The 26630-nt window shown below is 39.3% G+C and overlaps 1 long non-coding RNA gene across 1 annotated transcript; it reads right to left on the minus strand.

Moving 5' to 3' along the window:
- Positions 1-15227: 15227 nt before the first annotated feature.
- On the minus strand, positions 15228-26366 carry LOC307009634. The gene is made up of 4 exons (XR_013800084.1): positions 26239-26366; positions 19205-19489; positions 15795-15892; positions 15228-15656 (listed from the first exon to the last, which is right to left on the minus strand). It is a non-coding gene; the product is annotated as an uncharacterized lncRNA (long non-coding RNA).
- Positions 26367-26630: the final 264 nt, after the last annotated feature.

Genomic DNA, 26630 nt, shown 5'->3' on the forward strand with positions numbered 1-26630 from the left:
TTAATATTACCAAAAGATTGAAAACTATTTATTTATTTAATATCATAAACGCAAATAGGCTACTGATCCAACATGATCTCATGAAAATGCGCATCTATACACGAATGTTATTTCTCTTGCCATTTATACGCCAATTTGTTTTGTTTTTTTGCGTGCATATGATACGCACTTAAACCCCTTGGTTAGGATTAGGGGTGCCATAAAGTACGTTATTTATGCATACACATTTTTATTCAATTGTTATTAAAATCATGGAGGCCCAGTTTGTACAAAGTATTACAAGAATGGTTTACATGATTATTATAAATTGTTTGCATCAGAAAAATACATGCATTTATGTAGCCTATGCATGCATCACTCCCCACCCTAATCCTAACCAATGGGTTTCAGTACCCAACATTTTTTTAAATTTGATATAATTTGTATTAAAAAAAAATCAAAATAAATTTGTGAACGTATGATGAAACATGCAAAACTGTAGTCATGTAACATGCATATTCATTCATCTTTGTATAGATAGCGTTAACATTTACTCTCTTCCAAAAGCCAATAACGTTCCTCTTATTCCTCTTCATAATAGGCTACTATTGATTTCTTGCATGCATCTGTGAAATGCAAGGAGAACAATAGACACACTGCCAGAGGACACGTTTTAGAGACTTCCCTTTCAATGTCGGTGTTCACTGGCCAAAATAATGTGCCATTGACCTAATTATTGTTTGCACTGTATGGTTAAAGTCAGCCTGCTAACTAGAAATGAGTAATTAAACACTGCAGATCCAATAAAAAGACCATCAGCAGCACAGCTTTAGTCCTCAAATTATTAAAGCATCTTTAAGCTCTTCTAACACGAGATTAATTTGAGCAGCATTCATTTGTGATTCCTTGTTAATAACTCTTATGGACAAAATGCTTTGCTCTTTTTATTGGCCTGGGGTGAGTTTTCTTAAAGCCAACAAGTTCTGTCTTAATACCAACACAATTCAGAGGAACTTGTAACCATTGGCTATGCAATGCTTTTTGGAAGCACACCCCTGGTCTGTAGGGCAATAGTTCACTCGGAAGTGATGATTACAGCTTTAAAGGAACACGCTGACTTTTTGTGACTTTAGCTTATTCCCCGTATCCCCCAGAGTTATATAAGTCCACACATACCCTTCTCATCTTCGTGTGTGCGGTAACTCTGTCTGACCCACCGTTAGCCTAGCTTAGCACAAAGACTGGAGGTAAATGGCTCCAGCTAGCATACTGCTCACAATAAGTGACAAAATAACACCAACATTTTCCTATTTACATGTTGTGATTTGTATAGTATAGTAACAAAGTCACATGAGACACAGCCATCTTCTAACCGTATACATACTGGGAACTATATTCTCACTTCTTCTGTTAAACACAAAAGAAGATATTTTGAAGAATGTTGGTGACCAGACCAACATTCTTCAAAATATCTTCTTTTGTGTTCAACAGAAGAAAGAAACTCATACAGGTTTGAAACAACTTGAGGATGAGTAAATGATGACAGAATTTTCATTTTTAGGTGAACTATCCCTTTAACTCAAATTTTTACTTACAATGAACTCAAAATTTTAAGGCAACAAGGCACTTTTTTAAGTTAAACCAACTTTTTTTTTTTTTTACAGTGAATGTGTATATGACTTTCTTCTTTAAGCCGATTAAAAAAAATCCTGCTCTTCCAAGCTTTATAATGTGAGTGAATGGTTATCGTTCTTGGTGCGAACGGGACTTTACGCTGTTTTTTTTGTTTTTCACTTCATAATGAGAAATGGGTCAAGCTCCAAAAAAAGACAAAAAGCACAGCAATTTTTTCTTTGAAAAAATCTCTTTCTAATGGCCAAGCTGACTTTAAGGACTACAAGGAACCTAAAGCATAACAGCCCACCCTCTGCAACAAAGCAATTTACTGTTTTTCATGACGCAATCATTTAATAATAGGCCATCGCATGATGTCTGACCTGTCAGACTTTACTGGCCATTTCCAGGTACCCCGAGCGAGCAGCATTTCTTTATCAACCCTCGATGGCCGCTGCGTGCACTGCATGATGGGCTTTTAGTGTCCTGTTTTCTCCCTCCTAATGCGATCTCACACATCCCGGGCGATGCGGTGAGGATGGTGAAGAGTGTCCGGGCATCGGGCCAAGCTCACATCCAACAGAGCATCTCCTGTAGAACCCGCCGGTCACCAGCGCTTAAATAGACTTACTGATAAACATTCATTTCACATGAGCAGCACCTTGGCAGAAGCGCTTGGAAACCGCAACAGGGCCAGAGAAACAGAAGGAGGTCAAGGGAAGGCGAATAAAACCCCAAACACCCTTGTTCTGATGCGAAGAGCTGAATTTAACATGACAAAACACTTACACCTGACGAGGAGGAGGAGGAGGAGGAGGAGGAGGAGGAGGAGGAGGACACCTTTACATGCACGTGCTGCGGTTGATATTCCACGCGTGTCAGGTTGAGACGCTCTCTGGGGAACAAACTTCACATTTTCAGGGAAAGCTGCATCAACAATTTAGCATCAAAAGTCTAATTACTCCCTTCACATTTCCCCTCGCGCTCAACTAATTAGACCGCAATCTCTACATGCACTATCAAATAACATTTTCAAACGCTTGTGTCTTCAGCCATTTGCTGGCAACTTGTTTTGTTTTTTTTTCTTTAAAGAAAACAATCCACCTAAAAATGTGATTCTGGCATTGTTTAATAAAGCTGGCTAGTATCGGCAAAAAACAACAACAACCAAAAACATGGTATAATATATATATATATTACCTCCTACTGTGTATATATAACAGTGTGCATGCTTGGAAAAATATGCTGAATATTAATCAATGTGGGAAAGTTGTGCACTACAAAAAAATATTTTCTTACTTAGTATTTTTGTTTTGTTTTCCATTACAAAAATAAAGAGCCTAAAAATTAATAAATAATTTACCTGAAAAGCAAAATGGCATAATATATTAAGTCTTGTTTTCTGGGGGTAAAAAACAATCAAAATGAGTTTTCTTTTTTAAGTTTATGCTTAAAACAAGAAGAAGAAAAATGCCAATGTGGTGCCAAGTTCAAGGGGGAAACAATATGATTTTTTTTCTGAATCCACTGGCAAATGTTTTTATTTTAAGCATAAACTTTTCAGAAATGTTCAGAAACAAGACTGAATATCTTAAGTCATTTTACTAAATGTTTGAATGTTTCTTGATTGAAGAATGTACTGGAAAACATGACAAAATATAGGTAAGGAAATAAAAAAAATTGTAGTGCACATTCAAAATACAATTAGAAGCAGATTCTGATTCATGCACTTTCTAATCAAGACCTAAACTTTTTAGCATCAAAACCATGCAAATATTAATATACGTGGGTGTAAGTGGAGTAATTGCCCAGGGAAGAAAGCATTAGCTATTGTAGGAGGTTCAAGATGGTGGGCAGGACGTGCCAGGAAAGCAACTTCACCTTAAGAACAGCACTAGTGAAAAGCCCTCAGAAGAAAACTTATTTTTAAAGGAATGCAAATCCCGTCGACGACAGCTGGCACTTTCCACGCTGAAAACAGGGCTTGAAACTCGCACAAAAAAAGTCATTTTCTTTTTCAGCAAATGGTTGGTAAAAGGAGATGCTGAACCATCAGAACATGTTGTTCATTCTCCTCAGAGGTCACATTACACCCAACGTTTCTGTCAGCCGAACCCAGTATTTACTATTAATATTTCAGCAAATTATCCACACATTCATAGTTCATATCTTAATGGTCACGTGACATGCACATAAAGAAATAAAATAATTTGACTTTTTAGTAAGTGTTGACATTTTCATGATTTCATGAAACCCTAAACTTAACAAATAAATACAATTAGAAATGTTTAAAATATAAAATTAAAGGGTTGCTGATGTATCTTAAAGTTGGAGTGTTTGATCTTTGGACATTATATCTATGCATTTGGCAGATGACTGATTATAGTCATATAATAACTGATGATATGTAATCTGGATTACGTAATCAGATTCCAAAAGTGACAGGCCTACATGTAAGATTGTATTGCATTTTAAAACACTCATAATCAGACTACAGTTCCATTGTAATTGATAACATGATTCCTTTTCTATCTTTTAAAGCCTATTGCTGTTTTAGAGAAAGTTGTATGCATAATTCAGAAAGTCTTTCAGTTTTGTGGAAGGCCAAACAGCATAACTAATAAAATATATATATTTTTGTGTTTTACTTTATTTTAAAAATGTACTTTTTATGGTTTAATTAATTAGTTTTTCATAAACGTACCTCCTGCAGTTTTAGAAACCCTGTTGTAATATTTTATTCATTTAATTTCAAGATTTAGTTTTTCTCTTTGTATTGTTAAATCACTACAGTATACAAGATTTTCATATTCAAATCTATGTGATAAACTAGTTGAGGCTAAAGTAGTAAAGTAAAATGTGAAATGTACACTCTTAGAAGAAAAGGTTCTATATAGAACCTTAAAAGGTTCTATAGGCGCTTCGTATTTGGAACCCCTAAAAGGTTCTATACTCTCAGAAAAAAAGGGTTCATTGGGGTTCTATATAGAACCATAGGGTTCTTTACTCAACTCCAAAGAACCTTTTATGCTAAAAAGGTTCTATAATGAAAAGAAAGAACCCTTTCTTGGGTTCTGTATAGAACCTTTTAGGGGTTCCAAATACGAAGCGCCTATAGAACCTTTTAAGGTTCTATATAGAACCTTTTCTTCTAAGATTATAATAGATTACATGTAATCGGTATTCAGGAATTTGTAAGTAATCTATAGACACTGATGATGATTATGATGTGATATAATAAACCTCTTGTCTTTGCACTGAGCTCTATATTTTTATGGCCTCTGAATAAAGATTTTCAAAGATTTTTCCTCAAAACACATTGTGTTCAGGCTTTCCTGTTTTTCTTTACAAATCATTCACATTACTTTCCAGTTGAAACAATCATAGTCCAGCAATCTTCCCACACGGGCTCAAGTAAACATCATAATCTACAAGCATCATGTGATGCTTTTCTAGGAGACGATGGCAGTGAATCCGAGGTCCAGGTATCCAGCGATATGATCTAAATCAGTAGTCCTGCAATTTGCCAGTGATTTCCTGGAAAAATGGATCGGTTTTCAGCCACGATGTCTCACGGCACAGGGGATAAACAAGTAGTTTCGCTACTTGAATATGGTCTAAATGATGTTTCCTCTTTCATTTGCTTGGTTATTTTTCCTCTCTCTAATTCTGGAGTAGCTCTACATGCAGTTTGCGACGTTCCCCCCGAGGTTAAGGCTGGTGAAATTCAGCACAGAAACGTATTACTGTTTTTTTCCCCTCCACATTTTCTTGGGTCACTGAATTATTCCTCTCCTCCAGCTGTACTGTTGTCTATTATGTATCAGGCCTGTTTTTGGCTGGCAGCAGGTTGAGACGTTCCTCTTGAATCCAGCAGCGGCGGGACGGACCTCGGCTTCTTCCAGTGCTGTTATTTTCACCGTCAGCAGGGGTCTGTTTGTGTTAGACCACCAATTTGATCAAGGATTTCATTGCATGGAGGGAGGAGAAAGACGCTGCATGCATCTAATGTTGTGAAGTCTCCTTTTGGACTCCCTGGTGTGAAAATGAAAACAAAAAAGTAAAATCTCACATATTATCTATGGAAAATGTGTCCTGTTTTGTTTATCATCTAGAGAAGTGACCTCGAGCAATTTCGACAGCGTGTGACATCCTCTCGGCATCGGTGCAATTATTAGAAATTATATATGGCACACAGTTCATCAAACGCCAGGGCATCATATCCATCATCCTCCATTAGAGTCACACACAATATCATTACCTTTAATTAAAGAGCAGGAGGTCTTTCGTTAAGTGCAAGGCGAGATATCATATTGTCTTGGCAAACTAGTAATCTATGATAGAATTATTATGTAAGTCAGTGGTTTCTCGACTGGTAGGTCGTGACCCAAAACTGACAACTAACTAATCATGCATGTTATTATAGCAAAAAGGCGTATGAATGAATAAAATGGAGAAAATGTGTCACTTTTCCTGGATTAAATGTGAAGCAAAACCCTTTGAGACCCATAAATGTAAGTGGCATTGTTATTGTGTGATTCATACTGAATAAACCTGTCTCTGAAGTTGATTTATTTGCAGTTTGCTGAGTTTTTGAACCTCAGTCTCGTGAACGGGTTCCTCCTCCCTCTGATGATCAATAGAGTAGATGATCTTTGAAACTAGAGAAGAAAATAAAGTATACATGTACATGAAAAATAGACGCTTATGACAAAATGATCAAATGGCATTAATATATTGTGAAGGGAAACCTGGAGGGGGATGAATGGATGGGTGGATGGATGATGGATGGGTGGATGGATGGATGATGGGTGGATGGATGGATGATGGGTGGATGGATGATGGGTGGATGGATGGGTGGATGGATGATGGGTGGATGGAAGGATGGGTGGGTGGATGGATGGATGGATGGATGGGTGGATGGATGGGTGGATGGATGGGTGGATGGATGATGGGTGGATGGATGGGTGGATGGATGATGGGTGGATGGAAGGATGGGTGGGTGGATGGATGGATGGATGGATGGATGGGTGGATGGATGGGTGGATGGATGGGTGGATGGATGATGGGTGGATGGATGATGGGTGGATGGATGATGGGTGGATGGATGATGGTGGATGGATGGATGATGGGTGGATGGATGATGGGTGGATGGATGATGGGTGGATGGATGATGGTGGATGGATGATGGTGGATGGATGATGGATGGGTGGATGGATGATGGATGGATGGATGGATGATGGATGGATGGATGATGGGTGGATGATGGATGGATGGATGATGGATGGGTGGATGGATGGATGATGGGTGGATGGATGGATGATGGGTGGATGGATGATGGGTGGATGGATGGATGGATGGGTGGATGATGGGTGGATGGATGATGGGTGGATGGATGATGGTGGATGGATGGATGATGGTGGATGGATGGATGATGGTGGATGGATGATGGGTGGATGGATGATGGTGGATGGATGGATGATGGTGGATGGATGATGGTGGATGGATGATGGTGGATGGATGATGGTGGATGGATGAGTGGATGGATGATGGGTGGATGGATGATGGGTGAATGGATGATGGGTGGATGATGGGTGGATGATGGGTGAATGGATGATGGTGGATGGATGATGGGTGGATGGAAGGATGGATGGATGGGTGGATGGATGGGTGGATGGATGGATGGGTGGATGGATGGGTGGGTGGATGATGGGTGGATGGATGATGGTGGATGGATGATGGTGGATGGGTGGATGGATGATGGGTGGATGGATGATGGTGGATGGATGGATGGATGATGGTGGATGGATGGGTGGGTGGATGGATGGATGAGTGGATGGATGATGGGTGAATGGATGATGGTGGATGGATGATGGTGGATGGATGATGGGTGGATGGATGATGGTGGATGGATAATGTGTGGATGGATGATGGGTGGATGGATGGATGATGGTGGATGGATGATGGGTGGATGATGGATGGATGATGGGTGGATGGATGGATGGATGGGTGGGTGGATGATGGGTGGATGGATGGGTGGATGGATGGATGAGTGGATGGATGATGGGTGGATGGATGATGGGTGAATGGATGATGGTGGATGGATGATGGTGGATGGATGATGGTGGATGGATGGATGATGGTGGATGGATGGATGATGGGTGGATGGATGGGTGGATGGATGATGGATGGATGGATGGATGGATGGATGATGATGGATGGATGGATGATGGTGGATGGATGATGGGTGGATGGATGATGGTGGATGGATGATGGTGGATGGATGATGGGTGGATGGATGATGGTGGATGGATGATGGTGGATGGATGGATGATGGTGGATGGATGGATGATGGTGGATGGATGGATGATGGGTGGATGGGTGGATGGATGATGGGTGGATGGATGATGGATGGATGGATGGATGATGGTGGATGGATGATGGATGGATGGATGATGGTGGTGGATGGATGATGGGTGGATGGATGATGGTGGATGGATGGATGGATGATGGTGGATGGATGGGTGGATGGATGGATGAGTGGATGGATGATGGGTGGATGGATGATGGGTGATGGGTGGATGGATGATGGTGGATGGATGATGGATGGATGGATGATGGATGGATGGATGATGGGTGGATGGATGATGGTGGATGGATGATGGTGGATGGATGGATGATGGTGGATGGATGGATGATGGGTGGATGGGTGGATGGATGATGGGTGGATGGATGGGTGGATGGATGATGGATGGATGGATGATGGGTGGATGGATGGGTGGGTGGATGGATGGATGGATGAGTGGATGGATGATGGGTGGATGGATGATGGGTGGATGGATGATGGGTGAATGGATGATGGTGGATGGATGATGGTGGATGGATGATGGGTGGATGGATGATGGTGGATGGATAATGTGTGTGTGGATGGATGATGGGTGGATGGATGGATGATGGTGGATGGATGATGGGTGGATGATGGATGGATGATGGGTGGATGGATGGATGGATGGGTGGGTGGATGATGGGTGGATGGATGATGGATGGGTGGATGGATGGATGAGTGGATGGATGATGGGTGGATGGATGATGGGTGAATGGATGATGGTGGATGGATGATGGTGGATGGATGATGGTGGATGGATGGATGGATGATGGGTGGATGGATGATGGGTGGATGGATGGGTGGATGGATGGATGGATGATGGTGGATGGATGATGGATGGATGGATGATGGTGGATGGATGATGGGTGGATGGATGATGGTGGATGGATGATGGTGGATGGATGGATGGATGATGGTGGATGGATGGATGATGGGTGGATGGGTGGATGGATGGGTGGATGGATGATGGATGGATGGATGGATGATGGTGGATGGATGATGGATGGATGGATGATGGTGGATGGATGATGGTGGATGGATGGATGGATGATGGTGGATGGATGAGTGGATGGATGGATGAGTGGATGGATGATGGGTGGATGGATGATGGGTGATGGGTGGATGGATGATGGTGGATGGATGATGGAAGGATGGATGATGGTGGATGGATGATGGGTGGATGGATGATGGTGGATGGATGGATGATGGTGGATGGATGGATGATGGTGGATGGATGGATGATGGGTGGATGGGTGGATGGATGATGGGTGGATGGATGGGTGGATGGATGATGGATGGATGGATGATGGATGGATGGATGATGGTGGATGGATGATGGGTGGATGGATGATGGTGGTGGATGGATGATGGGTGGATGGATGATGGTGGATGGATGGATGGATGATGGTGGATGGATGGGTGGATGGATGGATGAGTGGATGGATGATGGGTGGATGGATGATGGGTGGATGGATGATGGTGGATGGATGATGGTGGATGGATGATGTGTGGATGGATGATGGTGGATGGATAATGTGTGGATGGATGATGGTGGATGGATAATGTGTGGATGGATGATGGGTGGATGGATGGATGATGGTGGATGGATGATGGGTGGATGATGGATGGATGATGGTGGATGGATGATAGGTGGATGATGGATGGATGGATGGGTGGATGGATGGATGATGGATGGGTGGATGGATGATGGGTGGATGGATGATGGGTGGATGGATGATGGATGGATGGATGAATGGGTGGGTGGATGGGTAGATGTATGGAAGATGGATGAATGGATGGAAGATGGATGGATGGATGGGTGGAATTACTAAAAATCTACAAATCAAACTAAAATTAAAGTGAAAATATAACAATAAACACTAATTCAAAATATCAATAAAATCTAATAGTATCACAATGATGATAAAATAACACTGGAGAACTGTATAGACTATATGTTTTACATTGAATTATAAAAGTAGTTTCACTGAAGTCAAGTACATGTGGATGTGTAAAAGATTATTTAAAACATCATATTTTGTGTTCCATAGAAGAAAGAAAGTCCTGGAACGACAAGAAGGTGAATAAACAATGTTTTTGGAGTGAATAATTGTGTGTGTTTGCGTCTGCTGTGACCGTGTTCTGGCATCAGACGCCCTTGAGCTCCAGCAAATCAAGATCATCGCTGGTTTCTGAGGATCATTACACACTAAACTGAAACTACTGGCAACCTGTGCTGCCTCCCAACGCCCCAGTGCATGCTGGGATTAAAGGAACAGAGGCAAAAGTTCAGTTAGATGCGCAGAACAGAGAACATGTTCAGTCTGCTTCTTGACACCTGACAACACCAGCTTTACTGTCAGATACAGATACAGCTCTGCCTTCATAAAAGTGGAGGAAAACAAAAGGTGGATGTTCTGCCATGAGCTGGCTTTATACATCGATGTCTGGCATGAAAAATCACTGCTAAACTCCTATTCAGCTCACGAATGTGCAAACAGGATGTTAAATGAAATGATATATGTGATCCTAGAACAAGTCGCACGGGTATATCTGTGGCAATAGCCAACTATACATTGTATGGGTCAAAATTATAAATTTTTCTTTTATGCCAAAAATCATTAGCACATTAAGTAAAGATCATGTTCCATGAAGATATTTAGTAAATGTCCTACCGTAAATATATAAAACATGTATTTTTGTGAGTGAATGCAGCACAATCGTGAACATAAATGCACAACTTTAAAGGAGATTTTCTCAATGTTTACATTTTTTTTTGCTCCCTCAGATTCCAGATTTTCAATAGTTGTATCTCGACCAAATATTGTCCTATCCTAACACACCACACATCAATGGAAAGATTATTTATTCAGCTTTCATGTGATGTATAAATTCCCATTTCATAAAATTGCTTCATGTGACTGGTTTTGTGGTCCAGGGTGTCTGTCTGTGTCTCTCTCTCACGATGGATGGATGGATGGATGGATGGATGGATGGATGGATGGATGGATGGATGATTCATTTTGACTAATTATAAATCTGAAAATAATGTGGTGACATTATGTATAGTAAAATCTGTTTTGATAGCTGTTAATTGTTAAAACAAATTAGTCAAAACAAATGATGTAATTATGTTCTTTTATTGTTTGGCTGGTTCTGTCATTCAAACATCCTGCGAGACTAACTCAATAATCTCACGAACAGAAAGAGAGGCAAACCTCACATGATGAATTTTTGCTCACATCTGCTTTAATACACAGATATATATTTGCCGATCTAGTATTCAATATATGATTGCAAATTGATTAAGGTAAACACAACATTCATATATTTGCTCAGAACAGATGTGGACTGTGTGTGTTTCCTAAAGGTCTTCAAGAAATGGGCAGTTTATCACAGATAAATGCATCTGATGGCCGTGAGCGAAACACAGGCAATCTCACGGAAATGAAAGTAGTCATATTTCATTTTCCCCACGAGGTCCACTTATAATGTTAGTAAACTCTTTTGCATCTCAGAAAAAACATGTGTACATGCATACGATTCAGTTATTTTAGTATCATTGAGTATACTTTTTTTTCCAGTGTTTTTTTTACTGTGTTTTGAAAATTCTGCACTTTAATCCGCACACACTTTCCAAAACATGCCCGTCTATGAAAATCAATTTCTCCTGCAGTTTAGCAGACGGTGGTCTTATCTTCTGTGCCACAATGTACAGCATCACACATCTCCATTCGGTCTCATTCTACTCATTGTGTTTATGTGGATCTTAATTGTATATCCTCCCTGCTAAATCAACTCACACACACAGAACAGAGCGTGTTGCCAGTTTTATGAAGCGGAGGTTTCTAACTGGATGTCTTTAATGTGTGACTGCTTTGAAGAAGACATTGTTTCATTCCCTTCAGGACTGCTCGAGGTAAACACACAGCTGATGTGTTATGCTAATTCATTTGAGTGTACTATGAAAGTGCCTGTCGCTTCATGTGCTGTGGAGAACTACACAACAGACACCTGGTTATCAATTAACATACATTGGAATTAGGAGACACGTACATTTTCCGACCTCAAAATGTGTTCAACTTTATGTAGCATATGCACAATTTTATTTTATTTTATAAAGAACCTTCGACATCAATGGAATCTTGAGGTTCTTTATAGTGGAAAAAGGTTCTTTAGATTTAAAAAAAAAAAAAAATGTTTAAATGTTTTTATTTGGGGTGTAACGGTTCACGAAATTCACGGTTCTGTTCGATACGATACATTTGTGTCACGGTTCGGTATGTTTCCGATACAGCAAAAAGAAAGAAATATTCTTGATTTAATTTTTTTTATTATATTTTTATTAAAACAAACATCATAAACTATGATATTTTTTTTACTTTGAGCAATGATGGAGCTATACTTGACTTTTCTTAGGAGCATATAAAACAAAACAGCTCCTTGGACAAAAGGAAATGTATTGTAGTAGTTATAAACAAAGGTTTATTTGAGCTCAGATTAACATTTGAGGGCAGCAATTGTGTTCATAATGTCTAAATAAAACCGACGTAATGTTACTTTTAAAGCATTATAGCCTAACGCTACTATTCCTGCCAAACTTCCATGGTCACAGTTAGTAGTGTTACTACAGTAAATCCATGGTGAATGTTGCTGATCTGTGGACACTGAATAGTTCATTCATGGCACAATGTTTCTCCTGGTTTCCACGTCAGCGCTGTTTGATCCGTTAATATCGGAGAAATGTGAATGTTTCTCACTAGATCTCACAGCGATGTTTTTATTCAGTGGCGAATTCAAATGCTTTCTTTACTGGATCTCGCTGTGTAGTAACAGTGCTGCTTGATCAAGATCGGCTCGCGCTGCATTGGTCCAAACTGATAAACGGTCCGTCAACCACACAATAACGAGTAGCTCAGTTTTGTTCCGCTTACATTACATTTGCCATTTGATGTCGGGCAATGTTGTGGTCGCGCCAGCGTCTCTTAAGGAGGTGATCTACTTGTCCGTGCGACACCTCTGTCGCGCTGCACTCCACTATATTCCTATGGGTGACGTCAAGCGACTTTGACGCACTCGCAAAGCATTCCGTGAAGGCTGCGCTTCTTTTGAAAAAATGCCGCACGTCAAAAAGCTGGCCGATGCCCATCTTTATGCAAATGAATTCCGTTGAACGCGACGGTCTCTCGCGATTCCTTTGTTCAACATTCGCCGCTGGCTCAAAACCACGGCCATAGCGGTAAACTTGAGGAACGCCCATCAAAGTACAAATGTGGGGAGGCATCGTGACACCATGCAACAGTCGTGTCGCACAAGTGGATCCTTGTCCGTGCGACACTTCTGTCGCGCAGCACTCCACTATATTCCTATGGGTGACGTCACGCGACTTTGCCCACAAAGCATTCCGGGAAGGCGGCGCTTCATTTGAAAAAATGCCACGCATCAAAAAGCTGGCCGATGCCCATCTTTATGCAAATGAATTTCGTTGAACGCGACGCGGCTATCCAATAGAAGCAAGCACATGGAGACGGGGGGGGAGTCTCTCGCGGGTCCTTTGTTCTAGACTGGCCGCTGGCTCAAAACCACGCCCATAGCGGTAAACTAGAGGAACGCCCATCAACGTACACATGTGGGGAGGCATCACGACACCACGCGAAATTCGTGTCGGACAAGTGGATCCGCACCGTTACATTATGAGCGCGCTTGCCACGCGCAACACGCCTACATTTGAAATAAAGTTTTGGTCGCCAAAATTCGGTTTGAAAATGCGTACCGAAAACCGAACCGAAACCCGAACCGAACAATACAATACGAGTATCGTTACAACCGTAGTTTTTATACTTCAAAAGGTTCTTTGGGGAACCTTATTCTATGGCATCACTGCGAAAACCCACTTTAGGACACTTTATTTTTAGGAAGTGTGTGACACGGTTGATTAAAGAAGCTATGTGTAAGAATTTACATGCATTAGTCGCTTTTTTATTGCCAATGTGTGAACAGATTGTAATAAAACATAAAAAAACCTTCCCTGACTTCCTATGAAAGCCTGTAGACTGATTTTTATGTAAAGGACTCTCCTCCGTTCATGAAATGCTTATACAATGTTCAGGATAATGCTGAAAGAGCCGTTCTGTACTGTACTGTCAATGTGTTCAAAATATAATCTCACACAGTCAGACCTATATAGTCGATAGTCTCAAATATAATAATCTCTTTATAATTAAACTATCATAACAGTGTCATTTTTAATGACCTCATCTGTCGACATGATGCTAGGGATGCACCGAAAATTTTCGGCCGAAAACCGAAAATGCACTTTAGGCCCATTTTCGGCCGAAAATTTTCGGTGGCCGAATATTCGGAAAGACTTCTATCACTGAAACAATATGGCCGAAATGTTGTGATGACGCAAACAGAAACCGCGACCTGCACGTGCTTGTCTGAAGCAACATGTTGTCTCAACGCAGCGTAAAAGACGTACTGGCTATAGGCAGAAGAATTGTTGGCCACTTTAAACATTCTCAGCTGGCCTATTCCCGCTTGCAGTCTATGCAAGATCAGTTTGAAACACCAATAAAACGGTTCCAGCAAGACGCGAGTACGCGGTGGAACAGCACTTTAGCGTCTGTAGCAGACGTTATTCCTTTAATCGCAGCACTAAAGCGTCTCCTAAGCAAAGAAGTTGAGACGGACCACGGAGTGAAAACAATGAACACTCTTATGCTGCGTTCACACCAAACGCAAATAGAGCCTCAAATTCGCGTCTAGTTTGACGCTTGAACATTTTGAATGCATTCGCATAAAAAAAAAAAAAAGCGAAAATAGATGCGCGCAAGTTAAACATTTTAGTTTGAATTTTATTTTATACTGTGCATTGTTGCAATGTGCTAAATAAATATTTGCATAATTTGTAATTGATTTATTCTTTGAAAATGTAATATTAATTTATGCAATTGCAATCCCTTGATTTTAATAAAGTTAGTACACACTCATAGCCATGAATGCAATGGTACTAATAATTGGCATAATTTCTTTCTGTGTTTCGGTTTCGGCCAAGAATTGTAATTTCGGTGCATCCCTCATGATGCCTGTGAATCACACAGCGGTTTCAACATCCACACATCTCTATGATCAGATGCTTTCTGAACTGCTGTTTTCTCATCACTGTCTTTAGTTGTTTATTTTGTTATTGATAGGAAAGAGCAGCACATATTTACATATTCATACACTCTAAAAAATGCTGGGTTGTTTCTGGATGTTAAATCACTGCAAATGTATTTCCAACTTCTTCGTACTTCTAAACAAAGAACGAAAAAGATCTTCGTCGTGAGTTTATCGGGGCTTTGAGTCACGTTCAGTCTCTTGTACGTTACGTGAGCGTGAGCAATAAGTGCTGCTGCAGTTCACTGAACGGCCACCGGTGGCGCTAATAACAAGGGCTTCTGAATATATACATATAGACCATTTAACAGAGAAAGGCATTTGATCAGTCATTTTGTTACACGCTGAAAGTCTCCCATTATATTTAGGCTATTTTGCATCTTTTCATACCAGATTTAGGCCACTCAGGAATCCTGGATCAGACGCACATCCGACTGACCCCAGTGTGAACCATCACATTAACATTCACGCATTTCTCCAACATCACAAGTTACTTCATCGCTCACAGCCGGAGCACCTACGCTGGGAAAAGAGTCAAAGAAAACAGATGAAAGCAGCAGCAAAGGAAGTCAGCTGGAGACCTGAGATTTCACTGAGACTCCAGCAAAACTCCAGGGAAACGTTTTAGAAAATTAGTTTTGCAATCTGCGGGTACCTAAACTTCTCTCGCAGAAATGCACAGTCCCAGAGTTTTGTAAGATGAGCTGGTCATTTCAGGACGGGTGGGATCGTGATGATCTCAAAGAAAAAGATCTAAGGGGAAAAAAATCGAAGAGGAGCATTAGGCCTGTAATGTGAAGAACATCAGACAACTCTGACTGGACCTCCCGCTTGTGTTCACACACACTTTATACATGTTATTACATTCACCAAACTTGCAACATACCAGACTGAATATATCCGTCTCATGATCTCAAAGAGCATTATCATCATTTAATCACCATCATGTCATTTCAAACCTTGTGATATTAATGCAACATTAATCATTTTTACATCAAACGCCTATATACTTTTATGTTTTGAAGTTGTTCTTTTGGCCTCACTTTTTTTCTGGTTGAAAAGCAGTATCTAGACGGTGAAATATTCTGACATTTCCATGAGTTTTGGATCATTGGATTCAAGTGGGGTTTATGATTTAGATTTTCCTCCTCAGGCTACGAGCAGATCTGATGTGAAACAACTTCATAAACGCATTCTGCATTAATGACGGCCTCATCACATTTTCATTTCTTTTTATGGTTTTGCAATATTTTAGGTCCTAAATCAGTTTTTTTTTTCAGGGTTTGTGAGAAGACATTAAGTATTTGGACATTAAGCCGCGTTTAATGTCTGAATGTCACCGCATGACATGATAAAATGGCACTCGCTTTGATATTTTTGCTATCTAAAGCAATGACATTCAGACATTTTTAGGCAAAGTGAACATGAAAATCCCCATTTACTTTTAATATCAATGCACATTATTTCAAACTAAAAAAAAAAAACTGTCTTTATAATATCAATCCAGGCACTTTATAACATGTTAAATTAAAGGTAATATTAATATGTTAAAAAAAATGTTGAATATGTTCAATTAAATAAAGATGCAATTCAATTAAAATGCGTTAGTTTAGATTGATATTGAATGCAGTTATTTGAACTTAAAAGTGTGTATTTTGACCCACTTAAGTTGTTTGTTATGTAATTTCATAATTCTATTGTCTTTGAAATATGGTTCAAGTTTACTGCTGAATATACTGACAAATATTTATATAAATCTAGTAATGACATATGAAGGTGCAATATCATGCATTTAAAATTATATGTAATACTGAATAAAACACTACAGTTAAATATTATCAAGTACTTTACATGTGCTTTAGTTTAGTACATTAGTCAACGCATCAAAATAAGTGTACTTAAAAGAGTGACTAAAAACAGGATTTAAAATGTACTTTAAGTTAAAACCCACTGCATACCTTAGCACACATACCTTTCTTTTACACAGAGCTTTTTGCACTTTAAAACACACTGCACATACTATTTAATATCCAAAGCAAACTTTTTTTTTTTGCATTTTATATACTTTTCTGTAAATATCTACTTTTTTTCTTCTCTCTAAATTGTATTGAATTGTATATTGCACTACTGTTGAATGCCTGAGCCTCAACCATATGCATTTCAATGTACAAATTGTCTTTGGCATTTGTATATGACAATTAAATAAACGTACTTAAATTAAGTTGAATACTTGAAAATTTTATTTGACTATTACAAAATAAGTGAACTTAACTGTGGTAAGAAAAAGTCATGAAAGAACACTTAAATATATACCTTAAAAATCTGAAATGCACTACAAGAGCCACATGATTATTAAGCACTCTTCTTTTCACAAGGGCATTTAAGTAAAATGTGTTATGAATGTGCTTCATGTTTACTTAGGGGGCCCTATTGTAACGTTCTGAAACGCAAGTATCAAACGAGAAACGCAAGTAACTCTGTGGGCGGATCCCGGCGCTGTTGCTATTATACCGGCGGGATAAACGACTCTTGCGCCCGACGCAAATCTAAAATGTGTTGGTCTGAAGTCGCTTCATTACTCATAGGTGTGGTTTGGGCGTAACGTGAAATAAACCAATCAGAGCGTCCTCTCACATTCCCTTTAAGAGCCGGCGCGCTTGTTCCACGGCGGATTGCTATTATAACGGCGGATCGCTATTATAACGGCGGATCGCTATTATAACGGCGGATCGCTATTATAACGGCGGATCGCTATTATAACGGCGGATCGCTATTATAACGGCGGATCGCTATTATAACGGCGGATTGCTATTATAACGGCGGATCGCTATTATAACGGCGGATTGCTATTATAACGGCGGATTGCTATTATAACGGCGGATCGCTATTATAACGGTGGATTGCTATTATAACGGCGGATCGCTATTATAACGGCGGATCGCTATTATAACGGTGGATCGCTATTATAACGGCGGATCGCTATTATAACGGTGGATTGCTATTATAACGGCGGATCGCTATTATAACGGCGGATCGCTATTATAACGGTGGATCGCTATTATAACGGTGGATTGCTATTATAACGGCGGATCGCTATTATAACGGCGGATCGCTATTATAACGGCGGATTGCTATTATAACGGCGGATTGCTATTATAACGGCGGATCGCTATTATAACGGCGGATCGCTATTATAACGGCGGATTGCTATTATAACGGCGGATCGCTATTATAACGGCGGATTGCTATTATAACGGCGGATCGCTATTATAACGGTGGATCGCTATTATAACGGTGGATTGCTATTATAACGGCGGATCGCTATTATAACGGCGGATTGCTATTATAACGGCGGATCGCTATTATAACGGCGGATTGCTATTATAACGGCGGATCGCTATTATAACGGCGGATCGCTATTATAACGGCGGATCGCTAATATAACGGCGGATCGCTATTATAACGGCGGGTTTGCCGGCGCACGCCAGGAGCGGTTCACAGCCGAGGAGACCGACGTTCTCGTCAGGGCCGTAAAACACAGAGAAGTGACATTGTATGAGGATGATGGAGAAACTCACACAAATAAGCTTCGGTTAAACAGCGTATAATAATTTGGGTAAATGTGTAATCTAGATTTATGTCTATTTTTTCACATCTTCATGGACACAACAATGATTTCCCTCGTGTGGTAATATTTTTCCTTGTAATAATGTATGATTTGCAAAAATGAAAACTGCTGCGTCTGTGTAGATTAGAGAATCAAAGTGTGTGTGTTGTTCACACGCTACATAATGGCCAAACATGCGCCCTTAAAATAGCATATGACTAACGCGCGGCGCCGCTGTCTTTAGACGAGGTTTTTCCTGGTCAGTGGAGGAATGTGTACAAAGTCAATTGCGCTGGGTGCAAGATAGAGCCCTGAGTCCATAGAGGCCTTTGTACACTGAAAGCACATAACGTATATTTATACAGGCAGTAAATCTGACTTTTGCAAAATATGAAGTTTCCAATAATTCAATGAAGACTGCACACCACGTCACATGTATGAGTGGACGTTCTGCTCACCTCTGATCTCTTTGTTCTGGTCACCAGAGGAGCTCCACCATTAGCAAACGTTAAACCGGGAAAGACAGAAGATGAGCTTCTCAACGGCCCCGTCACAAACATCACCACCGTCACAACCGGTCCCGCTCACAACGTCTCCGAACAATTGGACTCATTTGACACTTTCTAGTCTTAGATCTCCAGCCACAGTAACACATCAAAGTCTGGTTTCTCTTTGATATAAAATGTTCAGTCAAGCAGCGAGGGGATGAATATCAATTTCCAGTGTAGTTGGCATTGTGTTGACTGTGGGTGGCGAAACCAAGAGTGTTGCAGGCGTAAGGGAGCAGACATTAAATACAGGAAAAAAGCTTTCTCAGTGTGAAATTTCACCACTAATAATCATAATAAATCATTTAATCACAAAAGTTGAAAATCTTGTCACTAACTAAAAAAAATAAGTCGAGAACATAACCTTATAATATAATATACCGGTAATATAATATACCGGTAATATAATTTCTGGATTTGATTTCTGGAAGTAGTTTTCAAAGAATTATTTAACCAATTATAAGACAAAGATTATAAAGATTATATGTTACCCTGGACCACAAAACCAGTTACATGGGTAAATTTTCTGAAATTGAGATTTATACATTTATGTTTATTATTTAGATTCCCATTAGCTGCTCCATTAAGCAGCAGCTATTCTTCCTGGGGTCTTAACAATTTTTACAAAAATATTAACATCAAAGCTGTACAACAATGAAGACAAATACAGAAGTGCACACAACGTCATCTAAGTCATCTAACTCACACGCACACACACGGACACACTCACGCACACACGCACACGGACACACGCGCGCGCGCACACACACACGGACACACGCACGCAAACACACGCACACACAAACACACAAACACACACACACACACACACACGCACACACACGGACACACGCGCACGCACACACACGGACACACACACTAAATATAACAACATAACAATAGAACAATATAACAAAGCTCTTCTATGTACAAAATATTACCACTCTCTGGGTATAATATAAAATAAAAATCACATTTCAATTGCCATAGCTCATTATACAGTCATTATTAATTACATAATTACAGTTACTCCAAAGTAAATAAACAGTCTCAATCTTTTGGAAAAACTAACATTGTGACTGAGACCAAAAATAATGGGAGCGAGTTCCATACCACCATTGCTCTATAACACGATTATATACATAATCTGGAAGCTGAATTAATAATCTCTCCATTGATGTGTGGTTTGTTAGGATAACACAATATTTGGTCGAGATACAACTATTGAAAATCTGGAATCTGAGGGTACAAAAAATTGTAAATAAATGTGGGAATCTTTAAATATGGAAAAACACGTGAAAATAAAATAAATAAATAAAAAAATTAACAAAAAATCTGGAATCTGAGGGTGCAAGAAAATCTAAACATTGAGAAAATCTCCTTTAAAGTTGTGCATTTATGTTCACGATTGTGCTGCATTCACTCACAAAAATATATGTTGGTAGGAAATTTACTAAATATCTTCATGGAACTGTCACGGTTTTCAGATACGAACCCAAGCGCAGACAGTATTTAATAAACACAGTTTTATTGACAAACAGAAAACAAAAACCCACGAGGGGGCAAACGAACATTAACAAGGCAAATAAATACTGACAAGACTAGACGCTGAACTTGACAATGAATATACAGTAATTCTGACAATTAGGGCTGAACCCGAATATTCGAATAATCGAATATTCGTTCGGTGGGTTGGTATTCGATTTGAAAATTTGACATTCGAATATTAGTTTTTTTTTTTTTTTTTTTTTTTCACACCTGGGATCCCCCGCGAAACGGTTCTCATTCGCACTTGAATAAGGCCGGCGACACACTGGCTGCGTGGCATGTCCGTTTTTATTTCGGCACCCATGTTAACAGGTTGGAGTTTGCACACTACCTGCTGATACACGAGTCTCAGAAAACGCGTGCATGGTAGAAAAAGAACCAACGCCTAAGATGTTAATATGTCATTTTGACACGAATACATATTAATAAATGTAATTTTGATGTTTGAAAGTGATAGGTTTTGACATAAATGCAAATATAAACTATAAATATTTAAAATATTATCGATTATACTGGCCAGACCGATCTACTGCGCAAGCGAGTAGAGCGGACCTCAGCAGAAAGTATAAATACAAGTAGTCTGCGTCCGAGCTGTGCGCAGCTGTCGTGTACGCGTCCAAACTGGAGTATAACAGAGCCTTAAGTGTTCCAGCAACGGGAGTGTTCCAGAGCAGAACAGCGGAGTGTGTGTGGACAGAATTGCATGAGAACAGCGGAGTGTGTGTGGAAGTGCATGTGGAAGTGCATGATGAGCTTGTGTTTTGGGTTAAGCTGCGTTGTTTTGACATTGTGGAAAATAATAGAAACAAAATGTATTAGACTTTTTACCCGTTATTATCAATCTAAATTAATCTCGTTTTTAATTTAACTTAATTTCGTTTTTCTTTATTTAAATTTCGTTTTTCTTTATTTAAATTTCGTTTTTCTTTATTTAAATTTCGTTTTTTCTTTATTTAAATATCGTTTTTCTTTATGTAAATTTAATTTTTTCTTAGTTTAAATTTCGTTTTTTCTTTATTTAAATTTCGTTTTTTTCTTTATTTAAATTTCGTTTTTCTTTATTTAAATTTCGTTTTTCTTTATTTAAATGTCGTTTTTTCTTTATTTAAATTTTGTTTTTTCTTTATTTAAATTTCGTTTTTCTTTTTTTAAATTTCTTTTTTCTTTTTTTAAATTTCGTTTTTCTTTATTTAAATCTACCCTTTACTCTTTACTAATATTTTAAAAATATTAGACTACCTTAAAAGTATTGCTTAATTTAACAGACCTGTGTGTGTGCGTTTTATATCACTATAGTGCAGTGTCCGCGTTCTCGCCGGTGACACACTGGATGCGTGCCGTGAGCGTCTCAGCTGCGTGGCGTGTCCGTTTTTATTTCGGCTCCCATGTTAACAGGTTAGAGCTTGCACACTGCTTGCGTGACACGCGCGTCTCAGGCGCGGCTCGAGCCGCGCGGAAAACGCGTGCATGCTAGAAATAGAACCGACGCCTATTTTTCACGCGACACGCAAGCGTGTTGGAAGCGTTTCCATGCAAAATATAATAGGAAAATATGTTTATATGTCATTTTGTACACAAATACATATTAATTAATGACATTTTGATGTTTGAAAGTCTATAGGTTGACATAAATTCAGATATAAATGTAATTTAAAAAACAAAAAAATTAATAATTATCGATTTTCAAATGCACCTGTCAAACATAGGCTATTTTGCCGTCAATAGGCTACTGTTGACGGTGTTCTTTATCAGTAGGCTTTATATGTATGTATGCTTAACATAAAGTATAGCCTTTCACAACTCTCTCCCCATATGTGAACAAGGGTGATCCAAATCACGCGACTTGACACTTTCAAGTAGGCTACACTTCGAGTTTGCAATGATGGACGACGGCAGGTTAATTGAAGAGGTGAAGAAACTCTGTCACCTACTCTGTCCCTCTGTCACGTATAGCAGCAGCAGCGCGCCAGCGCCGCGCCAAGCACGGTTCTGGTGTGTAAAGACAGAGAAAACGCGACGCAGCCGCCACGCAGCTGACACGCAACAGAAACGCCACGCTCACGCCACGCATCCAGTGTGTCCCCAGCCCGCGTTGAGGCGCGCCGCTTCCCGCTCGCGCTGTTCTGTCGTTTATTAAAAGTTTATTAATTCTGAACGTGTCGCGTCTCACGTGTCTATCTATATTGCACCAAATCGACACTGCACTCCCTTGTGAAGTCGATTGGATGAACGGTTCTCGAAATAATTAAAATGCAAACAGACATACAGACGCATAGAGATTCCTGCTTTTATTAGAGAGAAGATTATGTTCAGCACGCAGCACCCTCTCTCCGAAGCTTCGAATATTCGAAGTTCATTACTACCGAAGCTTCGAAGCTCAAAAAATGGTATTCGGACCAGCCCTACTGACAATACACTATGATTGCGCGTGCTCGCTGAGTCTACGAGTCCGTAGGCCGTCCCATTCATCATTTTAACGCTCTGAAGTGTGCTCAGCAGCGCCCCCTTTGTACCCTTGAAGTGGTCTTCCGCGAAGCCCGCATAGATGCAGGCTTCACGCACTTTAACTACCCAGGAATCCTTGCGAAAAGGCCAATCGGACAACGGATGGGAGGAGCTTTCGCTCACGGACAATTGTTAACATGGCTGAGAAGAAAATATTTAAGTGTAAATATCATTATGGTTTGTATGACCTAGGTGTACATTTTACCAGTTGTTACCTACAGTTTATACAAACATTATGATCATCAACCAGTGGTTGATGTCTCAAACATAAATATATATTTAATATAAACATAAATAGCTTGCTGAATAATAGGCTACGATCGCATTATGATTCATTAAATAAATAGAACCGAATGTCAGGGCTTTACTGAGTCATAAATGTAGAAATATAATATTTAAACAACAACCGGACCGTCTTCCTATTTCCGGCGTGACGATCGAGTCTGTCCCAAAAATACCTCTCAATGCGCCCTCGTGGACTCGCGCCAAGGGCCCTACAGGTCTGCACTACATGACGTCACCAAAGTGTGGACTCTGAGGAAGTCCACAAGTCTGGAGTGTGCCATTTGGGACAGGGCCAGCATAAGGGAGACAATCACAAGGGCGCAGGTGACACTGATGAAACAATAATGACTGGAGGAGGAGAACAGGAGGCGTGGTAAAGACACAAGACAACGCAAACACGCAGCCCAAACAACAGGCCATGTGTTCGCACCCAAAACATGAGTCTGTCATGATCCTGCCTCAGAACTAGAATAAAACAAGGATAGAGGACAGAATCATGACAGGAACATGATTTTCGGCATAAAAGAAAAATGGATAATTTTGACCCATACAGTGTATAGTTGGCTATTGCCACAGATATACCCGTGCGACTCCAGACTGGGTTTGAGATCCAGGGTCACATGTTGTTAAGGGTAAATAAACTACAGTACTCATCCTAAGATGCATTGCAAATAACAAATAAAAAAAAACAGTAGAATATTTAGGCTATTATAAAATTTAAGTTCATAAATATAAGATAAAACATTAGATTTTAACCTTTCCAAATTTAGGGTCAGTAAGTATTTTGAACAGAAAATAATACTTAATATTCATCAAGAATGCATTAAACAGATCAAAAGTGACAGTACAAATGATTATGTTTCATGTAAATGCTGTTCTTCTGAACTTTCTATTCAACCCTGAAAAATGCATCTGTTTCCACAAAAATATGAAGCAGTTTTCTGTTTTCAACATTGATAATAATCATAAATGTTTCTTGACCAAATCCTCATATTAAAATGATTTCTGAAGGATCATGTGACACTGAAGACTTTCATAAAAAATAAGCTTTAATCACAGGAATAAATTACACTTTATAATATATTCACATAAAAAACAGCTATTTTTAAATTGTATTAATATTTAGCAGTTTTTACTGTGTTTTTCATCTAATAAAAGCAGCCTTGGTGAGGCTTTTAAAAATCTTACGGCTCCCAAACATCCACAAAGCAAGAACTAGCCATCATGTGCAAACACTGTTGTTGTGAACTCTTTAATCAGCATTATTCTGTGTTAAAAGTTATTTTTTCTCTAATAAAGTGTGTTGATGACACCTTGCATATATGTGTGTATCATGTAGGAGACACAGAAAAGCCTTTTTAAAGCGCCAGGGCTCAGATTCGAGCGTGATCCATTATGTATGAAGACGACCGCGCCGCTAAAACAGAACAGCCTTGGGAAATCATTGTGCACTAGACTGCCATTTCCTCACTACAACAAACTTCAGCTTTTTAAAAGAGCTAAACGTACTCAAATCCAGGCTGGACATAATTAATTACTTGACCCAAAAACACTTCAAAAGTGAGTCCGACTGAGAAAAACACTTTAAAAAGATTGTATTTTTACTATGTGGTCTTTTTTTTTCCATCTGTAACTCCTTTTTTGTGGAACAGTGCGTGTGAATTATTACTCCAGGGATCTTTACTGAAAGTGTCCTGATCTCACTTTGCTTTTTCCATGTCATATGTTTGCTTCTATCGGCTTCACAGGACCTTGACGTGAGGTTACTTTAGAGAAAAACAAATGCACTTGTGGTGCCATACAGACTGAAACACCCCAGAATGACTAAAAATAGAGGTGTTTTCAGACAGGGCTGGGTTTTTTTGTTCCTCTGATATGTTTTTGTCCTAAACAGGACGGGCGGAAGAATACCTACACCTGAGTCCATGTGTTCATTTAGATTTAATGATTCTCATCTGAACAGCAAAACCAGATCAGGTGCACAACTGTAGTCCAGCTGCATTCATATATGTAACAATATAATTTAGTATATACAGGTGAAACTCGAAAATATCGTGCAAAAGTTCAGTAATTGAACTTAAAAAGTGAAACTAATATATTATATAGACTGATTACATGCAAAGTGAGATATTTCAAGCCTTTATTTGTTATAATTTTGATGATTATGGCTTGCAGCTTATGAAAACCTTTTCACAATATTCTAATTTTGAATTTGGGGTTTTCATAAGCTGTAAGCCATAATCATCAAAATGATAAAAAATAGTCTATATAATATATTAGTTTCACCTTTTAAGTTGAATTACTGAAATAAATGAACTTTTGCACCATATTCTAATTTTTTGAGTTTCATCTGTAGCCTATCTATAGATAGATATAATATTTTCTAATATAGAAAAGCAACAGACATGTGAGTGTGTGAATGACTAATCTCACTAGTTTATTGTTATTAAAATGTGTAACATATCCATCATAATATGTCATCAATATGTAATTCATAGCTTTTAAAATCAAACATGCAATAAATCGCCTTTCTTAATTCATATTACTGGTCCTAATGGGAATGACTCATCAGTGCATGTTCTTATAAAGAAAATAGGTCTACTTACCTTCAATTTTTCATTCAAATGTATGATGTGTTACACCTCTGAAAGGACTTTCTAATTCAGCTTACGTCATCAATCCAGTGGTCAAATAAGTCACTTTTCAGCCTCCAGTCATAGTGGACGTCCTACATCTTGATGAATATGTGGAAATAAGAGAATGAGACGTGAGTTTAACAGTTTTGTAAACGAACATTATTGGCTGTTTTAATGACATTTTCGGACATGCACATTGACTCCAATGTTAAATGGGTCCATGGCCAATTCTTTTATAGTCAAAAACTCGAGAGAGGAACCATTGTCAAAAAAATGTTGTCCACCACTCTTGTTCATCCAAAACAAACTACAATATAGACTCAAGGTGTTAAATACCGGAATTATCCTTTAAGTGACCTTTC

The sequence above is a fragment of the Phoxinus phoxinus genome (genome assembly GCF_949152265.1).
Source record: "Phoxinus phoxinus genome assembly, chromosome: 13".
NCBI lineage: Eukaryota > Metazoa > Chordata > Actinopteri > Cypriniformes > Leuciscidae > Phoxinus > Phoxinus phoxinus.